Source organism: Herpailurus yagouaroundi, unplaced genomic scaffold (assembly GCF_014898765.1).
Source record: "Herpailurus yagouaroundi ecotype Mexico unplaced genomic scaffold, PumYag 159, whole genome shotgun sequence".
Lineage (NCBI taxonomy): Eukaryota > Metazoa > Chordata > Mammalia > Carnivora > Felidae > Herpailurus > Herpailurus yagouaroundi.
This window is the reverse complement of record NW_024412400.1, coordinates 18,051,515-18,072,748: the sequence shown is the minus strand read 5'-3', so window position 1 is coordinate 18,072,748 and position 21,234 is coordinate 18,051,515. Positions and strand designations below refer to the sequence as shown.

Here is a 21,234-nt window from a genome sequence, read left to right as displayed (position 1 = left end):
TACCTTGGGATATGCAAAGCCTTTTTTTGTTTTGTTTTCCATTTTTTGCATTTCATTTTTTTAAGCATAATTTATTGTCAAGTTGGCTAACATACATGCAAAGCCCTTTTGGATAGAATTCCAAAAGCACTGGCAACAAAGTAACAATAAATTGGGCCTTATCAAAATTAAAAACCTTTCTGCTTCTGTGGAGACCATCAAGAGAGTGAAAAAGACAACCCACAGAATGGAAGAAAATATTTGTAAATTATATTTCTTATGAAGAACTCATATCTAGAATATATACAGAACTTTTACAATTCAATAATGTCAAAACAAGTAACTCAACTAGAAAATGGCTAAGGATCTAAACAGACATTTCTCCCAAGATAATATACAAATGGGCAATAAGCACATGAAAAGATGCTCAGCTTCTTCAACTATGAGGGAAATGCAAACCAAAACCACAAAGGGATACTATTTCATAATCACTAGAATGGCTATCATCAAAAAGACAGGTAAGACGTGTCGACAAGGATGTGGAGTAAGTGGAATGCTTACACCTGATGATGCAAAAGGAATGCTTACACCTGATGATGCAGCTACTTTGGAAAAGTCTGACAGTTCCTTAAAAGTTAGACAGAAAATTACCAAATAACTCAACAATTCTACTACTAGATATGTATCCAAGAGAAACGAAAACATATGTGCACAGAAACACTCGTGCAAAATGTTTGTGGCAGCATTATTCATAACGGCCCAAATTCAGAACAACCCAAATATCTACCAACTGGTGAATGGATAAGCAAAAGAGGTTATTATCCATGCCATGGAACATTATTTGGCAATGCAAATGAATGAAGTCCTGATACATGTATGTATGAATAGAATATGGATGAACCCCAAAAATATGATGCAAGAGATTGAAGTCACTCACAAAAGGCCATAGATTATATGATCCATTTTCATGAAATGTCTAGCTTAGGCAGGTGTATAGAGACAGAAAGCAGATTAGTGGTGGCCTAGGGCTGGGGTAGGAGTGGGGGAGAAATCCATGCTAATGGATTTCTTTTTGAGGTGATAGAAATGTTGTAAAATTGACTGTGGTGATGGGGGCACAGCTCTGTGTATGTACTAAAAACCACTGAATTGTACACATTATAGTATGATGCTAATGCACTTTTTGGGTCACTCTCCAGAAGAGACCAACTTTTATAAGAAGACACTGAGTGGGTGCCCTCATCTCCTGGAAGTCACCGAGGATGGACATTATACTCTACTCAATGGATGCTCGAATTTCTGATTTTCTTTTTCTTCGTAGGTAAACTGTATGTTTCGTTTTCTATGGCTCTTATTTTGGAATCTTTGTAAAGCAGGGTTCAAAAAAGGTGTTCTGAAATAAGATGCATGGAACTAAACCATTTACCTCATTACTTGAGGAGTTTCACTTTGGTTCTTTTCATCAAAAAATCCCACAGTTTCAAAACTGCTAATTTATTGCTAGAATAGTTCATTGAATTGGATAGAAGGAACTTATAAATAGAAGCTGAGACTGCTGTTTTGCTTGTTATCAGTACTGTTGAATGACCAATTGCATTCCCTTTAAAAATGTATCAATTGGGGGCGCCTGGGTGGCTCAGTCGGTTGAGCGTCCGACTTCGGCTCAGGTCATGATATCATGGTCTGTGGGTTCGAGCCCAGCGTCGGGCTCTGTGCTGACAGCTCGGAGCCTGGAGCCGGCTTCCGATCCTGTGTCTCCTCTCTCTCTGCCCCTCCCCCACTCTCACTTTGTCTCACTGTCTCTCAAAAATAAATAAATGTAAAAAAAAATTTTTTTAAAATGTATCAATTGGTTCTTTACTATTCTTAAGCAGAAGTATGAATCAAAACACTAATTTATATCATTTAAAAAATAAAATGGCACATTCCCCAATCTAGAAGTCAGGAGACAGAGCAGCAATTAGAGAATTCATGATGAGCTCCGGGTGATGTATGAAAATGTTGAATCACTATATTGTGCACCTGAAACTAATATTACAGCATATGTGAACTCCTTGCAATTTAAATAAAAACTTGAAAAAAAGAAAAAAGAAATCAACATACAGTCACTTACATTTCAGTTTTATGAAGGAAAAAGTCTAGCTGGATATTTTTAAACATTTAGACCCTGTTAATATAATTAAAAGCTGTCATCAAGTTTTAAGTAAGTAGAATTTATTGAGGGCAAAAAGCATTTGGGGGAGATTATGAACACTGGATCTGTAAAAGAAAAGAACAGTGTTTGAGGATTGGTTTGGCATTTTCGATGCTTTGAAAAAGGAGACTCGAGAAGGACCCATCAAAGCACTTTATTATCTTGGATATGATATGTAAATTGGTCATTTCATCGCTTAGAGATTTGTTCTACATATCTGAAAGTAGGCTCATAATGTAAAACCACAGCCAGCCATCAGTGGGTACACAGAAACACTTTCCTCTGTCTCTTTTGCTCTTTCATACTTTGGCATGCAATAATGAATAAACCAAGAAAGCATATATTCCTTGCAATCCCAGGGTAATTTTTTATCAGTGTTAGCCGGCACAATGAAGTTGGCCCCCACATGAATGTGCATTTTAATTTTAGCGCATTTGACAAGTCTCCTTTCATATGGAATTGACCTCGCAGCATTGGGGGTGGCGATTCTATCTGTAAAGGTGAAGAGGAGCTCATTTGGTCAAAACAAAGCAAGTTGCTGGTGGAGAAGTCATCTCTCTGTCTGTCATGCTATTGTAATTGTCTGTCATGCTATTGTAATTGTAGCTTCTCCAGAAACATAACAACTGACAACAAAATGATGATTCAAAGCCACAAGTATCATCCTCTGTATTGTACTACAACCGATTAGGGAGCAGTGGCAAAAAGGATGCTGGGTGGAGAGACTGGAAATGCCTAGTGATGAATACCAGTAATTAACCCTTATCTGTTAAAAAAATGGGATTGGACACTACAAAGATTCCAAAATATGAGTCACAGAAGCCTGCGTGCACAGTTTACCTGTGAAGTGAGAGGAAATCAGAGCTTCCAAGAGCCACCCGTAAGAGCATAATGTCCCTCCTCAGGACAAGGTAGGGCAAAAGGAAAATGTAGACATCAAAAACCCAGGTCATTGAAAATAACCAAAAAATTTCACAGATACATTTTTGTCAACACTTTGCTCCCCTCGGTCTACCCAAAAGGTACAACGGTGGCAAAAGTGACCAATTTGAAGTTATGACTCCTTTTTTTCAGCTGATCGACACAATGATAAGGAATGTATTGTCAAAAGGCAGGAACCTGTTACACAATTTGGTCCTGAATAAAATGAAAATGCAGGGCTCTTGTTCAAAAAGTGTGAAGAATTTCAAGATGGTAACAGCAAGACCGTAACTAAACCAAGCACAGGTTGCTGTCCATGCAGCCAGCCCGGCCAAAGGCTAGAAACAGAGAGATCTATACACACGTCTGTTGTCTTCTGGCTAATTTAGCTTCTTTTGGCAGAATGCACATATGTACAGACTCTACAGCTTAGGAATGACCTTGTGTCACTTTCTCATTTATAGAAACCAACACCCAGAGAGGCAAAATGACTTGTCTAAGGTCATGAGTTGCACAACAGAGCCAGCACCAAATCCCAGGTGTCCTGACTCGCGCACAGACGTTCTTTCCCCTACACCAGGTTGCCAGTCTCCAGTTTAAATGTAAATAATTAGGAAGCACTAACTACAAAAAGGGGGCACAGAGGGAAGGACATTACCTCATCAGAACTTCCTTTTCAACTCTTCTGTGCAAATAATAAAATGCGGTCTGAAACTCCGTTTCAAATTCCTTTTCTGAGTCAACTCTTCCACATCCTAGGAAAAAGACATCATATGACAGCTTCAGGCACTGAAGCAAATTACCTTTGCCGAGAGCTCACTTGAGCCCTTGGAGTTAACGATCACAGACCAAGGTGGTTATTAGTGGATGGTTATGAGGCAACACGTTAGTAAACTAATCAGTGTTCCTGTACAAATATTTAAAATAATTCTGAGATAATTTGAACTTTAACACTGAGCTAGCCAAACCCATTTGTAATCTGAACCCAAGGTTCTAATAAGTTACTGCCTTTTGGATGTCCTTCAACATGAGGGACATTTTTAGAAAGATTAGCACTTGAGTGGAAACAAAGACTGAAATTTTCAACATAAACATGAGACCTGGAGTTTAATACAAAACATGATGCATGTGTCTTCCTCACTCAGGTGCATGTGTAAATTTAGTACATCAAAATATCTGTTGCAAGGACACTGTCGTTAAAAGATACTGTACAAATCAAATATAAAGGGAGCTTTAAAAGCTTATGAAAAACATTCAACCATGTGATGAAAGAGTTCAAGGTAGGAGGCAACCGCATGATGCAATAAAAAAAACACTGTCCAGAGAGGCAAGAGACACCTGCCAACCACTCCCCCCCCCCCGCCGCCCCGCCACCCTCCCCGACAAGGCACAGGTATTAGGGCCAGATAGATCTCTAGTTCAAATCCCAGCTTCACATATATTTTACTTCTGTGAGCCTCGGCTAATTCATCTGCAAAATGGGGTTAATACTAAAGCCAAACAGCTAGATCAGATGCTTTCTGGGTGCCTCAGTGATCTCTGCAATCTACGATTCACACACCTTTAATGATATCTTATTGAATTGCCCCTCAGAATTTTTACTGGGGGGATTAAAATTAGTTTTGCATGCCCAGCGTTTTCCATAACTTTACGGACCGTAGGTAGCAACAGGGAAAAACAAAATATTCTCTGGCTTGGATAAATTTTGGCATAATTATAGGTCTGGTGTGTGGAAAATGAGGGCCGGATGAAAATGGTGCAGAGACATGAGTAACCCAAAGAGTCTGAGGCTACAGCACTTACATCTCATTAACCGCCAATTACTGTATTTATAAGTTAACACAAAAAGGAAAAACACAAATGGGGTTTAAAAAAAAATCCCTTTTATCTAGACTTCAGTTTATACTTGGCCGCTAAAGGCAGATTTAATGCAATAAGTTGAGAAAGGGAGTAGTTAGATTGAGAAACGAAAACACTTTTTGATAACATGTGAGGCTATAAAAATGGCTTGGCTGAATCTATTAACCAAAGATAAATAATACCCTGCAGGAGGAAAAGAAACAGCTTTTTCTAGATCATAAGGTCTGGCATGTTTTTAAAGACCTTGCTTTCACTAAAAATGTAACACATCCAATTTAAAGAGACATTTAAAAAAAATTTTTGTTTTTAATGTTATTTATTTTTGAGAGCAAGACAGAGCGTGAGTGGGGGAGGAGCAGAGAGAGAGGGAGACCCAGAATCTGAAGCAGGCTCCGGGCTCTGAGCTGACAGCACAGAGCCTGACTCAGGGGCTCGAAGTCACGAACCGTGAGATCATGACCTGAGCCGAAGTCGGACGCTTAACCGACTGAGCCACCCAGGCGCCCCAAAGAGTCATTTTTTTAAATTCGTGATTTCATAACACTTTTGCATCCGAGATCTTGTCTCTGTTCGGATGAGACCATGTTCAAGACTTTCATCAAAACATGGGAATAAAAATGGCCCTCAGTTATTTGTGTGATTTCATTATTAATCTTCCCATGATTCCTATTTCTATTATTACTGTTGCTATTCTCATTACCACTCCCCCTACTAATGCTGTTACTACTACTGCCTCCACATCTGCATTTCTAAATGGCCATCTGACGGGAATTCTAATGAATAACAATTGATTGTTCAGCCCCTGAGTCTCTGGCTGGCTCTCTCGGTGAGTCTATTTCTGGTCTGTATCTCAGCGTAGTCCATGGGCCAGAAGCTTTATCACCTGCAAGCTTATTACAAATGCAATCTACGGCATCCGAAGCTCTGGAGTGGGGGCCAGGAATAAGTGTCTTAGCAAGCTCACCCAAAGATTCTGATGCTCAGATTTGCAGAGGAAGTGACCCAAATGCCAGAGAACAGAGGAAGGAGGGATGGGAAAGAAGTGAGGAGGAACACCTGGAGCCACCACCTGCAGACTTGACCTTGTCTGCTTCAGGGCAGGCTGCCTATGCCAAGGAGAAGAAAGCAAAGTCTGAGGCAGGTCTGCAGGAAAGAGAGCTCCTTCCTGCCCCAGGATGCGGTTGCAGAGGCTCCTGCCTTCAGCTTCCCGCCTCCGAGAGGAGAGGCACCACCAGAACTTCCCCCAGCCATTGCTTGTCTCTTTTGCCTGCCAGATATTAAAAATGACAAGACTCCTTATTTTTCATCAATGTAGGCAAGTCAGATGGAATTAGCTACGGTTTCTGAATTAGTATTTCTTAAGGTGTGAGGTTTATGCGTTTCAGGGATGCAGTGATCCTCAGACCCACCGAATCAAAATCTCTGGGGGTTGCAGGAGGCTTTAAAAAACCACCCCTATGCTGTGTCAGATTTGATCTACTGTTCTACTTTTTTGGCCTCACTTGAAACTTAGTTTGGGATGAGGTTTCAAAATACATGCTCTAATCCATCTGTCTGTCCTCCCTCCCCTCTTTCTTTCCTTCTGTAATAAAATATTCTCAATAACACAAGCTAATTAAAAAAAATACACACAAAGAAGAAAAGAAAAAATTACCTGTACTTCCATCACCCATTTTGATGAATAGTTATATAAAATAACATATATTGATTAAATAAAATTAGGACATAAAAGGATTACATAATATCCATGAAGAGATAACCACAGTATGTTTTTAACTTGTCACCTATTATTAAATATCTAGAAGATTCTAGATTTTCTACTTTATAAATACTCATAAACAACTCTTGTCAACAAAAAATCTTTGTACCCATTCCTGGACAAATGACCTTCGTGGTCAATTTTTAGAATTGGAATTTCTGGTTCAAAAATTGTTCTTCCCTTAGAGTATTCGACACACATTGCCAAACTTGCCCCTAGAAAGAGAGTACCAGTTAAGAATCATACCAGGTTGTAAATTGATAAGGCCATGTTAAAAACAATTTGGCAATCTAGATACGGAGAACTCAGTATATGCCTACTTTTAGACCTGAAAAGTCCACATCATGGAACACAACCTAGAGTGACTCTTTCACAATAGTAAAAGATGGAAATCTCTAAATACCTATCAATAGAGGAATAAAGAGAGAAATACAATACAGCAGCTAAAAGATATGAACTGGATCTATATGTATCAACCTACATCTATCTCAAAAACATAAAGGCATAATGTTACACGTAAAAAATCTTGGTCAAAGGATACATATAGAATGGAATTATTTATGTGAAGTTTTAAACTTATTTGTCTTCTCCACCATGTTGCTACTTGCACTGAAGGTGCAAAACCAGTGGTGGATGAAACTGGCAACCTGGCCTGGATCAAGGCAGTGGGGTCAAATGCATGAGTAGCCACTGTGCCTTCCATAGCGTGCACGCTCCAGGCTTACCAAAACCAAACAAGCTGGCTTCACTCAAGAGTGTCCTTGATGGGGCAATAAAAGTGAGTTAATTAAATCTGAACACTTGGGCACTTTTTAAATAAAATAGAGTGACAAAATAGTGTGAATATAGCACTTCTGTGGCATATGAAAGTATGATCACTGAGTTGTGAACTGAACTACGTGCTTTCTTCATAGAATATCATTTTTTCTTGAAAGAAGAAGAGGCAAATTATGGTTATTATGGGTGTTCGGCCAACTTTTTTCTCAACAGTGATGAAGAGTCTGCTACTTCAAAGAAAATGACTGACAGTATTTTTTGTTAATGATACAATTTCATGCTTTCAAATGAAAATTAGAATTTTGGAAAACTTATAACCACCACTGAGGGCTTGACAGATCCCTAAAATCTAAAGACTTCTCTGAGATCAGTAGAGACGTAGTAAATAAAATCTTGAACGTTGTACAACAAAACGTAGCTACAACTGCAAGATGTGCCTTACTCATCGAACAACTATTTTCTAAATGGTCAGTGCATGATGTTACAAGACCATGAATGGGGAAAAGACCCACTCAAAGTGCAAGATAAATGAATAGATTTTAATGTAACGAAGTACAAAAAGTTCAGTGATATGGGTTTAGATTCCACATTTCAACTGCCTATTTAGAAACTACCACTTGTTGAATTTTGGTATACTACCAAAGCAGAATTTTTGGTTATCAGAAAAGGCTATTAAAATACCGGTCCCTTTCCCAACTACATAACTGCTTGAAGGTTGATTTTCTTCATATCCTTCACAAAGAAAGCGAGGCACAACAGAATGAAATCAGAAGCAGATACAAGAATCCAGTTGATTTCTTTCAGGCAAGACATTAAAGAGATGTGCAAAAATGTAAAACAATACCACTCTTCTCAGTGATTGTTTTCTTTGGAAAATGTAGTTGTCATAAAAACATTATTTCTGTTGACATGTAAAGAATTTATTATTGCTCTTTTAAATGAATTATAAAAAGTTTAAGTGTTTCTGTTTTAATTTCTAATGTGGTAACTATTATAGATATTAACAGACAAAAGTCCTTTGGGGTTCTCAATAATTTTTAAGAATGAATCCAACCAATTTGAAAACTGTCACTGGAGGGAGAGAATATATAAATCTCTTACATTATTTTCGACACTTTTCTCTATGTATGTAACTAAGGACAAAAGAGTAAAAAAGCCTACCAGCAGCATATGAGGATAATGCATGAGCCTATATTCTTACCAAACCTACGAATTATCATTAAAGAAACAAACATACCTTGTGACTTTGAGAGTAAGAAACTGTTACGTCTTGATTTTAATTTGTCCCTTTGTCATCACGTGAGTTTGAACAATTTCATATATTTTACTGTTGACTTTAATTGTTTGTGTGTGTTGTCCTATTTCTATTCATTTATTTACTTGTTCACTCAACATATATTTGTTGAACATTTTATATACACCATGCTTACTTCTAGGTATACCTGGAATATAGCTGTGGACAAAAAGGTCTATTGCAGGGGTTGATATACTGTGGCCTGTGGGCCCACTTTGTCCCATTTCCTGTTTTTGTAAGTAAGGCTTTATTGGAATACAGTCATATTTATTTCTTTACGCATGGTCTATGGCTTCTTTCGTGCTACAAGAGCAGAGTTGAGTAGTTGTAACAGAGATTCTGGTGTCTGCAAAGCCAAAAGTACTTACTATTTGTCCTTTACAGAAAAGGTTTGCAGGCCTTTGGTCTTGTGAATTCTTCTTCTTCTTCTTTTTTTCTTTTTCTCAATGTTTATTTTTGAGAGAGAGAGAGCTTGTGAGTATGCAAGTGGGGGACTAGCAGAGAGAGAGGGGGACAGAGGATCCGAAGCTGGCTCTGTGGTGAGAGTGCAGGGCTCAAACCCACCAAACGAACCCTGAGATCATGACCAGAGCTGAAGTTGGATGCTTAACCAATTGAGCTACCCAAGTGCCCCTGGTCTTGTGAAGTCTATAGAAATACTGTCTCTTTCCTTCATATTTGTCAAGACTGCCTTATATATTAAAAAAAGAAAAAGAAGACACTTGTCCTGCAGATGTTTACCCATCATGTTTATAGTCTTTTAATTTTGTTTGTGATTTTTTTTTCATTGCATAGAGTATTACATTTTATGTTGAAATTTGATCAGATCTTTTCTTTTAATATAATTGTTCTTAACCTTTTGGGAGCATTGATTTTTAAATAAGTTATTGGCTACTTTTGCTTTTCAATATACTTTGGATGAATTTTTATTTTGTCATCTTACTGAAAGAATCCCTGGGTGATTCTGATTTCAGATTCAGTCAATCGTTAGATTACATTGGGGAGAATTTAATGTCTAAAATATTGATTCCTTTTGTTGAGGAGTATAGAATATCTCCTTGTTAAATCTCATATTTTTCCAAATTTTTTAATATATTTTTTCCAAGGAAGTCTTATATATTTATTTTTATTCCTAGTTATTTTTCTTATTTTATTTTTTTACATTTTTTATTTATTTTTGAGAGACAGAGAGAGACAGAGGGCAAGTGGGGGAGGGTCAGAGAGAGAATGAGACACAGAAGCTGAAGCAGTCTCTAGGCTCTGAGCTGTCAGCACAGAGCCTGATGTGGGGCTCGAATTCATGAACCATGAGATCATGACCTGAGCCAAAGTCAGATGCTTAACCGACTGAGCCACTCAGGCACCCCTATTCCTAGTTATTTTTAATTTTGAGTTTGCTATTGTGATATGTGGGGTTTTTGTTTATTTTTTAATTATGGTATTAAGTACTTTATTTTGTGTATTTATATTTGTAAGTACTGTAGTGAAAAATTTTGTAATACTAGACTCTTGACTATTCTAATAGCTTTTATTTTCAGTTGATTCTCTTAAATTTTCAATATAGACAAATGGTGATTTTTTTTACTTGCCCTTTCTAATTACCTTATCTAATTTTTTCCTTGTCACTATATTTGCTAGATTTTTATAAACATAATCAAAAAATTTGTTGGGGCACCTGAGTGGCTCAGTCGGTTGAGCGTCTGACTTTGGCTCAGGTCATGATCTTGTGGTCTGTGAGTTCAAGCCCCTCATTGGGCTCTGTGCTGACAGCTCGGAGCCTGGAGCCTGCTTTGGATTCTGTGTCTCCCTCTCTCCTGCGCCTCCCCGCTCATGCTCTGTCTCTCTCTCTCTGTCAAAAATAAATAAACATTAAAAAAATTTTTCTTGTTTCTCATTTTAACGAAAATACATATAGAATTTTATAAATGAAAAATTTAATCTTTGTTTCAAATAAATCTTTATCATTTTAAGAAAATAGACTTCTATGTCTCTTTCATTAAGAATTTTTATTACCGGGGCACCTGGGTGGCTTAGTCAGTTTGGCGTTTGACTTTGGCTCAGGTCATGATCTTGCAGTTCATGAGTTCAAGCCCCGAATCAGGCTCTGTGCTGACAGCTCAGAGCGTAGAGCCTGCTTCAGATTGTGTCTCTGTCTCTCTCTGCCCCTTGTCCACTCACACTCTGTCTCTCTCTCCCTCAAAAATAAATAAATATTAAAAAAAAAGAATTTTCATTATCAATGTATAGTAAATCAAATACATTCTGAAGCTCTATGACAGGATACAATTTTTCTCATTTAACCTATTAATAAGATGAATTATAACAAAATCAGATTTCTTTAATAGTAAAACTTCTTGTGTCTTTAAGAACCAACTATTTTGATTGTTTTGTTATTGTTTTTATGTTTTGCTAGATTGCATTTGCTCATAAATTACTTAAGATTTTTCAATCTATAAGGTTGATTTATAAGATTTTGGTGTCATCTTTGCTAGGATTGCCCTGTACTATAGAAGAAAAAGGAATTGGAATAGTCACATCTTTTTTCTATCCCCATAATAGTTTACAGCCGTTAAAATTTAAGTCGCAAAGGGTACCCTAAGATCATGCTAATGAGATATGGTACAACTTTCCTCCACTAAATAATCTAGAAAGTTATCATATAATCAGGCAGTTAAAAACAGCAACAACAACAGAGTCAGATTTAGATTTTAATTTCTTGTCAAATGGGGGCAATCGTGAAGTGCCCCTCACTCCTCCAAATAACTACTTGTAGATAAGGGATGAGGTTCTCCTGTAAGCACTGAATTAACACTTCTCCTAGGTCCATGGGAATAGCCACTGGATTGAGACCAATGACAGAGATTAATCCATGATATTAACACATCCAAAGAAAGAAAAGGTCAACACTCGCAGTATGGTCACTTTTATAAACTGAGCTCAGAGAAAACAAACTTTGGCAGTGGTAATTGGGTGCTGTTCACAGGGAGGAGACACAGAATCCAAGAGCTCTAAGCATCCAGTTATGAAAAACGTATTCCATAGTGGTGGTGTAGGCATTTCCTCAGGCCTCCTCATGCTCTGGAGAAATGTCCTTCAAGATTATGGTCTTTTGCTGATTCCATGTACACCATCACCTTTTGGCTTACGAGTTCAGCAATTTCTGCTGATTATAGAAAAGTTAGCAGAAATTTTCTAATCTGCAGAGCAAGAACTTTTTTCTGCTGGGAAACCTCACCCGTATGTTTTCATGCACGATTCATTTCTATGGGTATCTCTAAGGGACATGTAGCTAACACTAGACCCACCAACTGAAACTTCAATTCTTTCTGATTTGAAATGCTGTTAAGTTAATGAGGCATTTTTAGATGAACAATACCAAATACATCCTAATTTATGAAAATAAAATAAAGTAATTTGCTAACATCAGTACTTTGAGCAAATCACATACAATATGTCTTGACAACCTATCCATGTGGATCTGGATCCTCTTACTGGACAGCTGGGAACTGTTGGGCTGGATAATTCCAATGGCATTTCCATTCCATGAATCTATAGATCATTCCATCTAGCTATGACTTTCTAACATGATGTAGGAGGATTTCTTAAAGGAGTTATCATTTCCCTGAGGTTATCTTTTGCCCATTAGCCAAAGGTATCAAAGGATCCTAAAATAATTCTAATTCCCATTCTTGGTGAAATTTGGTATTGATGAATAACTATTCTATCCTTGGCTCTCATAAGGGAATTCATGGATAATATACTGAAAATATTTGACCCATACGCAAGTTATTTGCATCAGTAAGGCCCATCCTTAAAGCTATGAGTTTTTTACATGGTTAAAAACATGCCATCTTTAAAAAATACAGATAGAAAGATATCCTAAGAGGATAAAAATGAATACAGTGAGTATTATTCTGCCAAACTGAACTATATAAATTTATTGATACTAATTTTTTTGATGAATGATAGATTTTGATCTATAGGACAGAGACATTAAATATCAGCAACTTTACCTAATCTATCTCAGCTATTAAAGGTTCATCAGCCTATTTTCTCTAATAGAGGAGAAATACATCTATTAATTTACCAATGACAAGAAAGTCAGATTGAAACAAGTTGGTCTTATTTTTTCTCAATTATTCAAACATAATGCTTCTGAGAAGTAAATGACATTTGTTTTATGATTTTCTGTCATTTGGCTTCTCTTCCTGCATCATACTGAATGAAACAATATCGTACCATTCTGCTGTTGTGATCACACCAAATTTTGACATATGCTTAGTATTTGGCTCTAAGTGCCACTGTGTCACCAAATTCACACTTGGATCCAAACTTGACTGTGTGTGAGCACGTGCATAAGCACGTGTGTGAGCTTGTGTGCAATCACATTTGGACATTTGTTTCCTGATAACGGAAACGCAAGCATATGTGTGAGACCAAGCATCCCTTTCCTTTTGACACATTTTCTGTAGTTAGATTAATTAAGAAATTTAACACCAGCATTAAAAACTGGAAGGGGCGTGTATCTGTAAACGTCAACTGTGGTTATGGCAAAGACCTTTATGTCACCCGAAATGTATCTTCTAGAGTCATAATCTAACCTACAATACACGTTTTCATTTACTTTAAAGCACAGTTCGAATCATTACAGAAGAAAAAAAAATCTTTTCCATAAAGAAAATAAAGATGGGGAAATAACACGGCTTATTTGAACATTAAACTATCCTCTATAAAAATGTCAGCCTAACTGGATTACTTCCATCAATGTTGTAAAAATAGAATTGGCAAATGAGACTTTGATGCTGGTGGTTGAAAAAAAATTTTTTTGGTATTTCATTCTTGTGGTTTACGAGGTTACTAAAACTCTCGATGCAATTATGGCTTGACACGTTCTATCATTTTTTTAATTTATAGTCTTCTAAAGGAAGTGGTGTAAATTGCATTCTTTAAAATATCATTGAACTTGTTATAAGTACCCCAAATTTCATTGGGAGTGAAATACAATTACTCAAAACATGAACAAGTTTCTAGCTACGAATTTGAGACCTATGAATACCAGAGGGATGAAGACCTAACTGTAAGTTAAATTAGCACAGACAAGATACATTCTGTAAGAATTTGGAGTTCGAGGAACATGAAAGGCATTTGGGTATCATTTTTAGTTATTTGTTTTAGATCAAAAGAGAGAACAGAAATAAAATAAAATTATTTTTAGAAATAAAAAATAATACACATCTTTGTGATAATGACTTTCAGGAGACTGTACAGTGAGGCAGTTAGGAGTATAGGCTCTCGATTCATACAGACCAAGTTCAAGATCTGGCTGTGTCATGCGTTAGTGTTAGCTGTATGATCCTGAGCCACTGACTAACCTTTACTCCTCAGTTCCCTTAGCCGTATGAGGATACTAATAATATGTTGTGTATGTCACAAGGCCATTGTAAAAGATTAAATTAAATAATCCATGAAAGCACTTTGCACAGTACCTGACACATAGAAATGCTAAATAAATATTCGAATTTTTAGAAAGAGAACATCATGTATATTGAAACCAGAGAGATTCTGAATATAGCACTGATGGTAACAAAGAGGCAGTTGGGAAAATGTGGTACTCATGCAGCTGCAACTGTAGGAATCAATTTAAAAAAACACACATGTTCCTGATTTCATTGATTAAAAAGCAATTCATGGAAACATCTGTAGACATTCTTGCATTCAAGGCTCAATTTGTTTGGCTTGTCCACTGCTATTCATTTAGGACTCAATACGTTTAGCAGACCTTTGATGAGGTGGAGTAAATACCAGGTTCTAAAAGCGATTTCCTCTATAGGCTACTAAAGTTGATTGCATTTTGATGAATGCATTGCGAATGGAAGAGCTTGAAATTGGATATCCATTCATCGTCAGAATATAATACCGACAATGTTGAAAATTCCTATGGATCTCTTGATAAGTCAGAAGAAAAATTTAGGCACCAATGAGATAGGAAAACCATTATATAAATGATCCTAAGCTCTAGAAGCTTCCTACTGGGAGAGTATGTCCAGAGATTGGATGTGTATGATCCGAATTCAAAGACCAGAGGAAAAGAGAAAGAAATTTACCTTGATGTTGGAACTGAGAACATAAACCAAACTGGCCAACATTCACCTGTATCCATTGTTATCTAGGCATTTTAACAGGAACAGTGCAAATATTCTAAAAACAGAATTAAGCCCAATCTTTGGAATAAAGGGCAGATGTTGAGGGCCATGTTTCTGTGGACGTTACATTTTATACAGCACATAAATTAGTATTAGGGAAATTGCTGCCAGGGGCTCTTGTTAATACCCCCTGTGCTTATAGTGTTAAATGCAAGTAAAATTCAATTTCCATTTTAATGCTTATAAAAGTCTTCTCATTCTAATGAAAAAATTGCCTGATGTAGCCATTATATTTGCATAGTTGCAGATATATTTATGATTATAATGACCCTCTTAGTGAATGATTAGAAAATAATTTCATGAGTGGATAAAACGTACTTAACTTTAAATATACAGTCAAAATTGCAAATTTGAAAACAAAAATAAAAGTTGCTTAAATACCTTTCAAAATTGCAGCTGTCCTATTCATTATTCCAAAAAAAAAAAAAAAAAAATCAGGATAAACAAGTCTTTGCCTCAATGATCTACACTGGCTATCAAAGCAGCTCTGACTTCCAGGGCTGATTTACTCTTCATTTTGTGTTTCTGCAGTGAATTGGTGTAGGAGTATAACACGGATGGGCCATCATCATCAATGAGTTGTGACCTTTGCTTGTTCAGGCTAAACGGTCCTGGGAGTGCTGAGTCGACAACATTCTCTGTTCTCACGTTCCTTTTGGCCATTGGCTGAGAGTGGTGGCAGGGGTTAGCAGTTCAGTCTGCTGCTGTGAAGCGGGGTTTTTCTTCTGTGAAGCTAATTGAAACTGCAACATTGGCCTCATTATCATCTTGTAAAACCCCTCTGAACTAACTAGCTCAGACAGCCATGGTTATATGCTAAAATCAAAGGCAAGATGATTCAAAGAATTATGGGCTTAGAGTTTGAGCCATTTTCTAAATATCAAAAAATACAAGATGAAAACTCAGGGCATAATTTCATTTACATATGCCACTATGGTTATCAAATTGACAGCTTTTCAAATTTACCACCAACATAGGCTAAGTAGGGAGGTGAATACAAAGAGACCCTGAGATGTTTCAGTTTCAGCAATGATAATGTCACTCTTCTTACCATGGTCATGTTTAAGTCACATGGCCAAGCAGAATGCCCTAGGGTTGATTTTTTTCAAACCCAGTAACAGTGAATCATTGTTTAACTCAATTGCCTTAGGTTCAACCTGAGTGTATTACTAAGATTAATAATAATAATAATAATGACAATAATAATAATAAATCAAAGGGAAGTAAGTTTATTATGCTGCATGCTCTCAGACTACTTTGATCTAAATCAATAGTTCTCAATGGGGGTAAATCTGTCCCCAAAGGGACACTTGGCAATATCTGGAGACATTTTTGTTTGTCACAGCTAGGGTGGGGTTATTGGTAACCAGTGGGGAATGCTACTAAACATCCTGCAGTGAATAGGACACAACAAAGCACTATTTAACCCCAAATGTCAACAGCGTCAAGGTCGAAAAACCATGTTCTAAATAACCAAATCAGATTGCAGGGATCTGGTGGTATCTGGTCAGTTGAGTAGTATCTGGTCCTTACTGTTGCTGAGGTCAAAAAAAAAAAAAAAAAAAATCAGCATGCTAAGAGAGGATTTATCAAGTAGTTTAAAAATTTCATTTCTAAACACAAAATATCTGGCAATGAGGTTGGGGACAGAATAAAAGCAGGAGAGGAGAAAATGTGAACATTTTATTTAGAGAAAGTACACTGTCACGATGAGTCAAAAAAAAAAAAGATGTGCTAATCCACAGCAATAAAAGCTGATGTAAATTATTGGTAGGATAATCTATATGCTAGCCAGGTTGCTTTTACAACACGCAATGACAGCATTGTATTTAAGCGAAACGTTTCTCTGATTAGAGACGAATGATAACTCTATGCCCTGATTTACCTGCATATTAAAATAGATCTTAAAATTTCAATATAAATCTCTCATATTGACCAAAAATAGATTAATGGAATAGAATAAATGCCCTCCAAACAGACTCCAGTTTATATGAGAACCTTAAAAAAATGATCAAGAAACTATCACAAATCAACACTAAAGAGATGGGATTGTTCAACAAAAGTGATTTTAAGATAATCATTTAATTCTTTAGGAGTTTGGAAAAACCTAGTCATGATCTCAAGTTCTCTCCACATATCAAAATAAAAATATGGGTAGATTAAAGAGTTACCAAAAAGAAAAACTATAAGAAAATCAGATAGAGTTACAATATTAGATGTAGTTACAATAGATAGCGGCTTTCTGAGTGTGGGAAAATCTTCTTAAATTCTCCTACTATAGCAGTAGAAGAAATATAAAGGGAAACCTTGATACAATGTTCCTATGTCAAAAAAGTTTACACTTCTACATGTCAAAATCCTCAGAAAAAAAATCCTCAGTCAAAAGTCAAAAAACAGGGGCGCCTGGGTGGCGCAGTCGGTTAAGCGTCCGACTTCAGCCAGGTCACGATCTCGCGGTCCGTGAGTTCGAGCCCCGCGTCAGGCTCTGGGCTGATGGCTCAGAGCCTGGAGCCTGTTTCCGATTCTGTGTCTCCCTCTCTCTCTGCCCCTCCCCCGTTCATGCTCTCTCTCTGTCCCAAAAATAAATAAACGTTGAAAAAAAAATTAAAAAAAAAAAGTCAAAAAACATATCAAATAGGGGTGCCTGGGTGGCTCAGTCGGTTAAGTGTCCAACTTTGGCTCAGGTCATGATCTTAAGGTTTATACGTCCAGAGCCTGGAGCCTGCTTCAGATCCTGTGTTCTCCCTCTCTCTCTGCCCCTCCCCTGCTCATGCTTTCTTGCTCTCAAAAATAAATAAACATTAAACAAAATGAAGACATAAATCAATACAAAGATTTGTACACTGACACTCACAGACATTTTATTTGTAAATTCCCCAAATTGGAAACAATCCAAACGTTCATCAACAGGTGAATAAATGAAACACATTGTGGTATCCATACAATGGAAACAACTTGGCCATAAATATTCATAGATTATTAATACATGTAATCTCAACTAATTATGCTAAGTGAAAGAAGACAGACAACAAACATAATACATACTGAATGAGTCCACAGTTCTAGAAAAGACAAACTACCCTATAGTGACAGAGCACAGATCTATGGTTGCCTAGAGATGTGGGCAATGGAGTAAATGGATCACAAGGGCACAAGAGAAACCTTGGGAGTGACCATAAGTTCATCATCTTGACTGTCACGAAAATGTCCAGGTATATACATATGTCAAAATTTATCAAACTGTATACTTTTAATATGTATATCAATGACAACAATTGACATTGTATGTCAATTATACTTCAATAAAGCTGCTATAACAAGTTGTTCTTTCTATGCTTCAGTTTCCTCCTCTACAAAAGGGGATAATAGATCCTATCTCATTAAGTTGTTTTGAGAATTAAACTTGAGTAATGTTTACAAATCACTCTGTTCAGAGTCCCACACACAGTAAGCACTTAAAATTGTAGCAATATTTATTGTAAAAATGGTATATAAACTTTTCATACTGAGTGAGATTCTAGCATGTTAAAAATATGCTTAGAAAAAAAGAAATATTCCAAGATGATAAAAGCTCTTTGATTTGAATTGTAACAATAGGGGAAAAATGAATTTGGGGGTGATTTTGTTTTTGTGATTTCCATTTCCTCCATTTCTAGGATTTCTACAATGACTACATATTGTTTTTATTCAGCAAAAAAGTTTAAGAAATCATAATAACCAAAGCTCTGCTAAACAAATCAAATGGCACAAAGCGTATCTGCTTCCTGCCTATTTTGACACCCTGGCACCCCTATAAACTTGCAAATGCTGAGTCCAACTTGGAGAAAACAAAGCAGGATATGACTTCCAGGATGACAGGACAAACCTGGCCGTGCTCAGCTGCAAGGGTGAGCCTGGTTGGTCCTAAGCTGGATTCTAGTTTGAAATTGAGAAAGCCATAGCTGAAAGAGTCAAAAAAAAAGAGGTGGGACGAAGAAGTGGAGCAGGAAAACTTCTAGCAGCAATCCTGCCAGGAAGCAGCTGGGGGTGCTTGTCTCATCTGGATGCTTGAGAGGAAAGTCGCCCTTTATAGATGGAAAGCACCACCCTAAGCTACCACCACTGCTACTGTGGTTCTTATCCATCATCTCTTGTTTGGATGACTTAGGCCGCATCTTAACTGCTCTTCCTCTTTCCAACCCCATTCCCCTCCATTCTATAGTCAGTGTTGGTACACACAGAATGCATGCATTTGTCCCTGGCCTATTTAAAATCCTTCAGTGACACTCCATAACCCTTTGTAGATAAGGTCCCTATTCTCAATATGGCCCATGTGGACTTGGGTGATGTGCCTCCTCCCTACCTCTCTAGCCTCATCTTGTCCATTCTTCTTCCCTCTCTCCCTCTATGCTCCTACCCCATTGGCTTTTCAGGTTGTCCAAGTTCCTTTGGTCCCTCCTATCTCAGTACTGTCTTATCATCTTTGCTTTTTATCATGAAATATTCCCTCCCCATTGCTTCTCACTTATCAATTTCCTTTTCATTAAAGGTTCAGCTAAACAAAGAAGTCTGACATCTCCCATATACTGCTGCAATCTCCCATAATACTTTTTGCTAAAATTCAGTTAATTGGCCTAGGGTCTTCCTAGCTGGTGGGCAATCTGAGAGCAGAACCATGTCTGTGTTGTTCAAAGCAATAACCTCTAAACAAAGCAGACTAGCAGAAACTTGTTGCTGATGATTTTAAAAGGGCTGTTCCAGGTTCTCTGATAAAAGCATCATGGTAGAGGAGGAAGAACATCAAACCACTAGGACACTCACATGCCAGTGTTAGCCTTGGGCAAGTCATTTCCTTCTGGTTTTAAAATAAATATTTGTAAAGCAGGCCTAAATTAACCCCTAGGTCTTCTCTAGATCTAAAATGTAATTGGGTGAGGGGCACCTGGGTGGCACAGTCGGTTAAGCGTCCGACTTCAGCCAGGTCACGATCTCGCGGTCCGTGAGTTCGAGCCCCGCGTCGGGCTCTGGGCTGATGGCTCAGAGCCTGGAGCCTGTTTCCGATTCTGTGTCTCCCTCTCTCTCTCTGCCCCTCCCCCGTTCATGCTCTGTCTCTCTCTGTCCCAAAAACAAATAAACGTTGAAAAAAAATTAAAAAAAAAAAAATAAAATGTAATTGGGTGAGATTCAGGTCATGTCTCAATGAGTCACAATGATTTCTTGAGCAAATTAGTGCCCCCTGGTGTTCTGATTTCAACCAGCAAATAACAATTTAATGGTATAGAACACTAGAGCAGTAACACCAACAAATTGTCACTCATTGTTTAGAAGCTAAAATGTCAAAATGATGGGCTTCAGCTATTAGCTATTCATAAAGTTTTGTTCCACCTACAAATATCCTAATCCTTGGCTCACCTCAATCTTTCACAGACAGCAATCAATAGAAACCCCCCAAAGAATGGGTAGCTTCAGTTTTGGTCACTCTTGAAGTTGACCTTGTACATTCACTCAGCAGAGTGAACTGGGAAGAAAGCATGGAAAAGGGATGTTTGGGACCATCGCTGGACCAACCCTAGGATGAAAATATAGCACCAGCTCTTTTTTAAAATCTTTATTTCACACTTGCCTTGGACCCTTATGGTGTATGCACATTTTAAGGTATATCTCAAATGGTAGGAAGTAGGAAGGCACTTGTATCAGCAAATGGAAACACTGAATTCCAACTCTACCTTGATAACAATGGTACTGGTGCTGAGAGGGAATTCAAGGAAGATACTGCATAAATGAGGCAAAATACACAGCCATGAAAATGCATCCTTATTAAGAGAAAACCAATGTTTCCAAAAACAAAAGCTGACGGTTGCCTACAAATCGTTTATCTTGATTCAGGAGACAGTAAATAATCACTCCTAGGATAAGTATGTCAAGTTTATATTGAGTAAGTTGACTCAACAGGAAGCCCAAAGTTAATGGTGAGAACTTATTTGTTATCCTTCTTCTTCTATATCTCCAGGCAATGCTACATGAACAGCACATATCTATATCTTAGGAGCTCTACAACACAGCCAAGGGAGGATGGGCTTCAACAATTGTGTGATAATTCAGACCAAGAAAAAGTTAAATGAGTAAAAGCTTTATCTTGGTTATCCAGACAAAGCCACATTACATGCTATTAAGAAACAAACAAGGGGCACTTGGATGGCTCAGTGGGTTAAGCATCCGACTTAGGCTCAGGTCATGATCTCATGTTCATGGGTTCAAGCCTTGCATT

General features: G+C 37.5%; 1 protein-coding gene across 5 annotated transcripts in view; it reads right to left on the bottom strand.

Annotated features, from left to right (window-relative positions):
* Positions 1-21,234, bottom strand: part of THRB (thyroid hormone receptor beta) — a 391,410-nt gene that overhangs the window by 289,097 nt on the left and 81,079 nt on the right. For all 5 annotated transcript variants that reach the window (XM_040480053.1, XM_040480052.1, XM_040480056.1 and 2 more), the window contains one exon: positions 3,753-3,849. The gene's annotated coding sequence lies outside the window, so the exon portion shown is untranslated. The remainder of the gene's footprint in view (positions 1-3,752; positions 3,850-21,234) is intronic.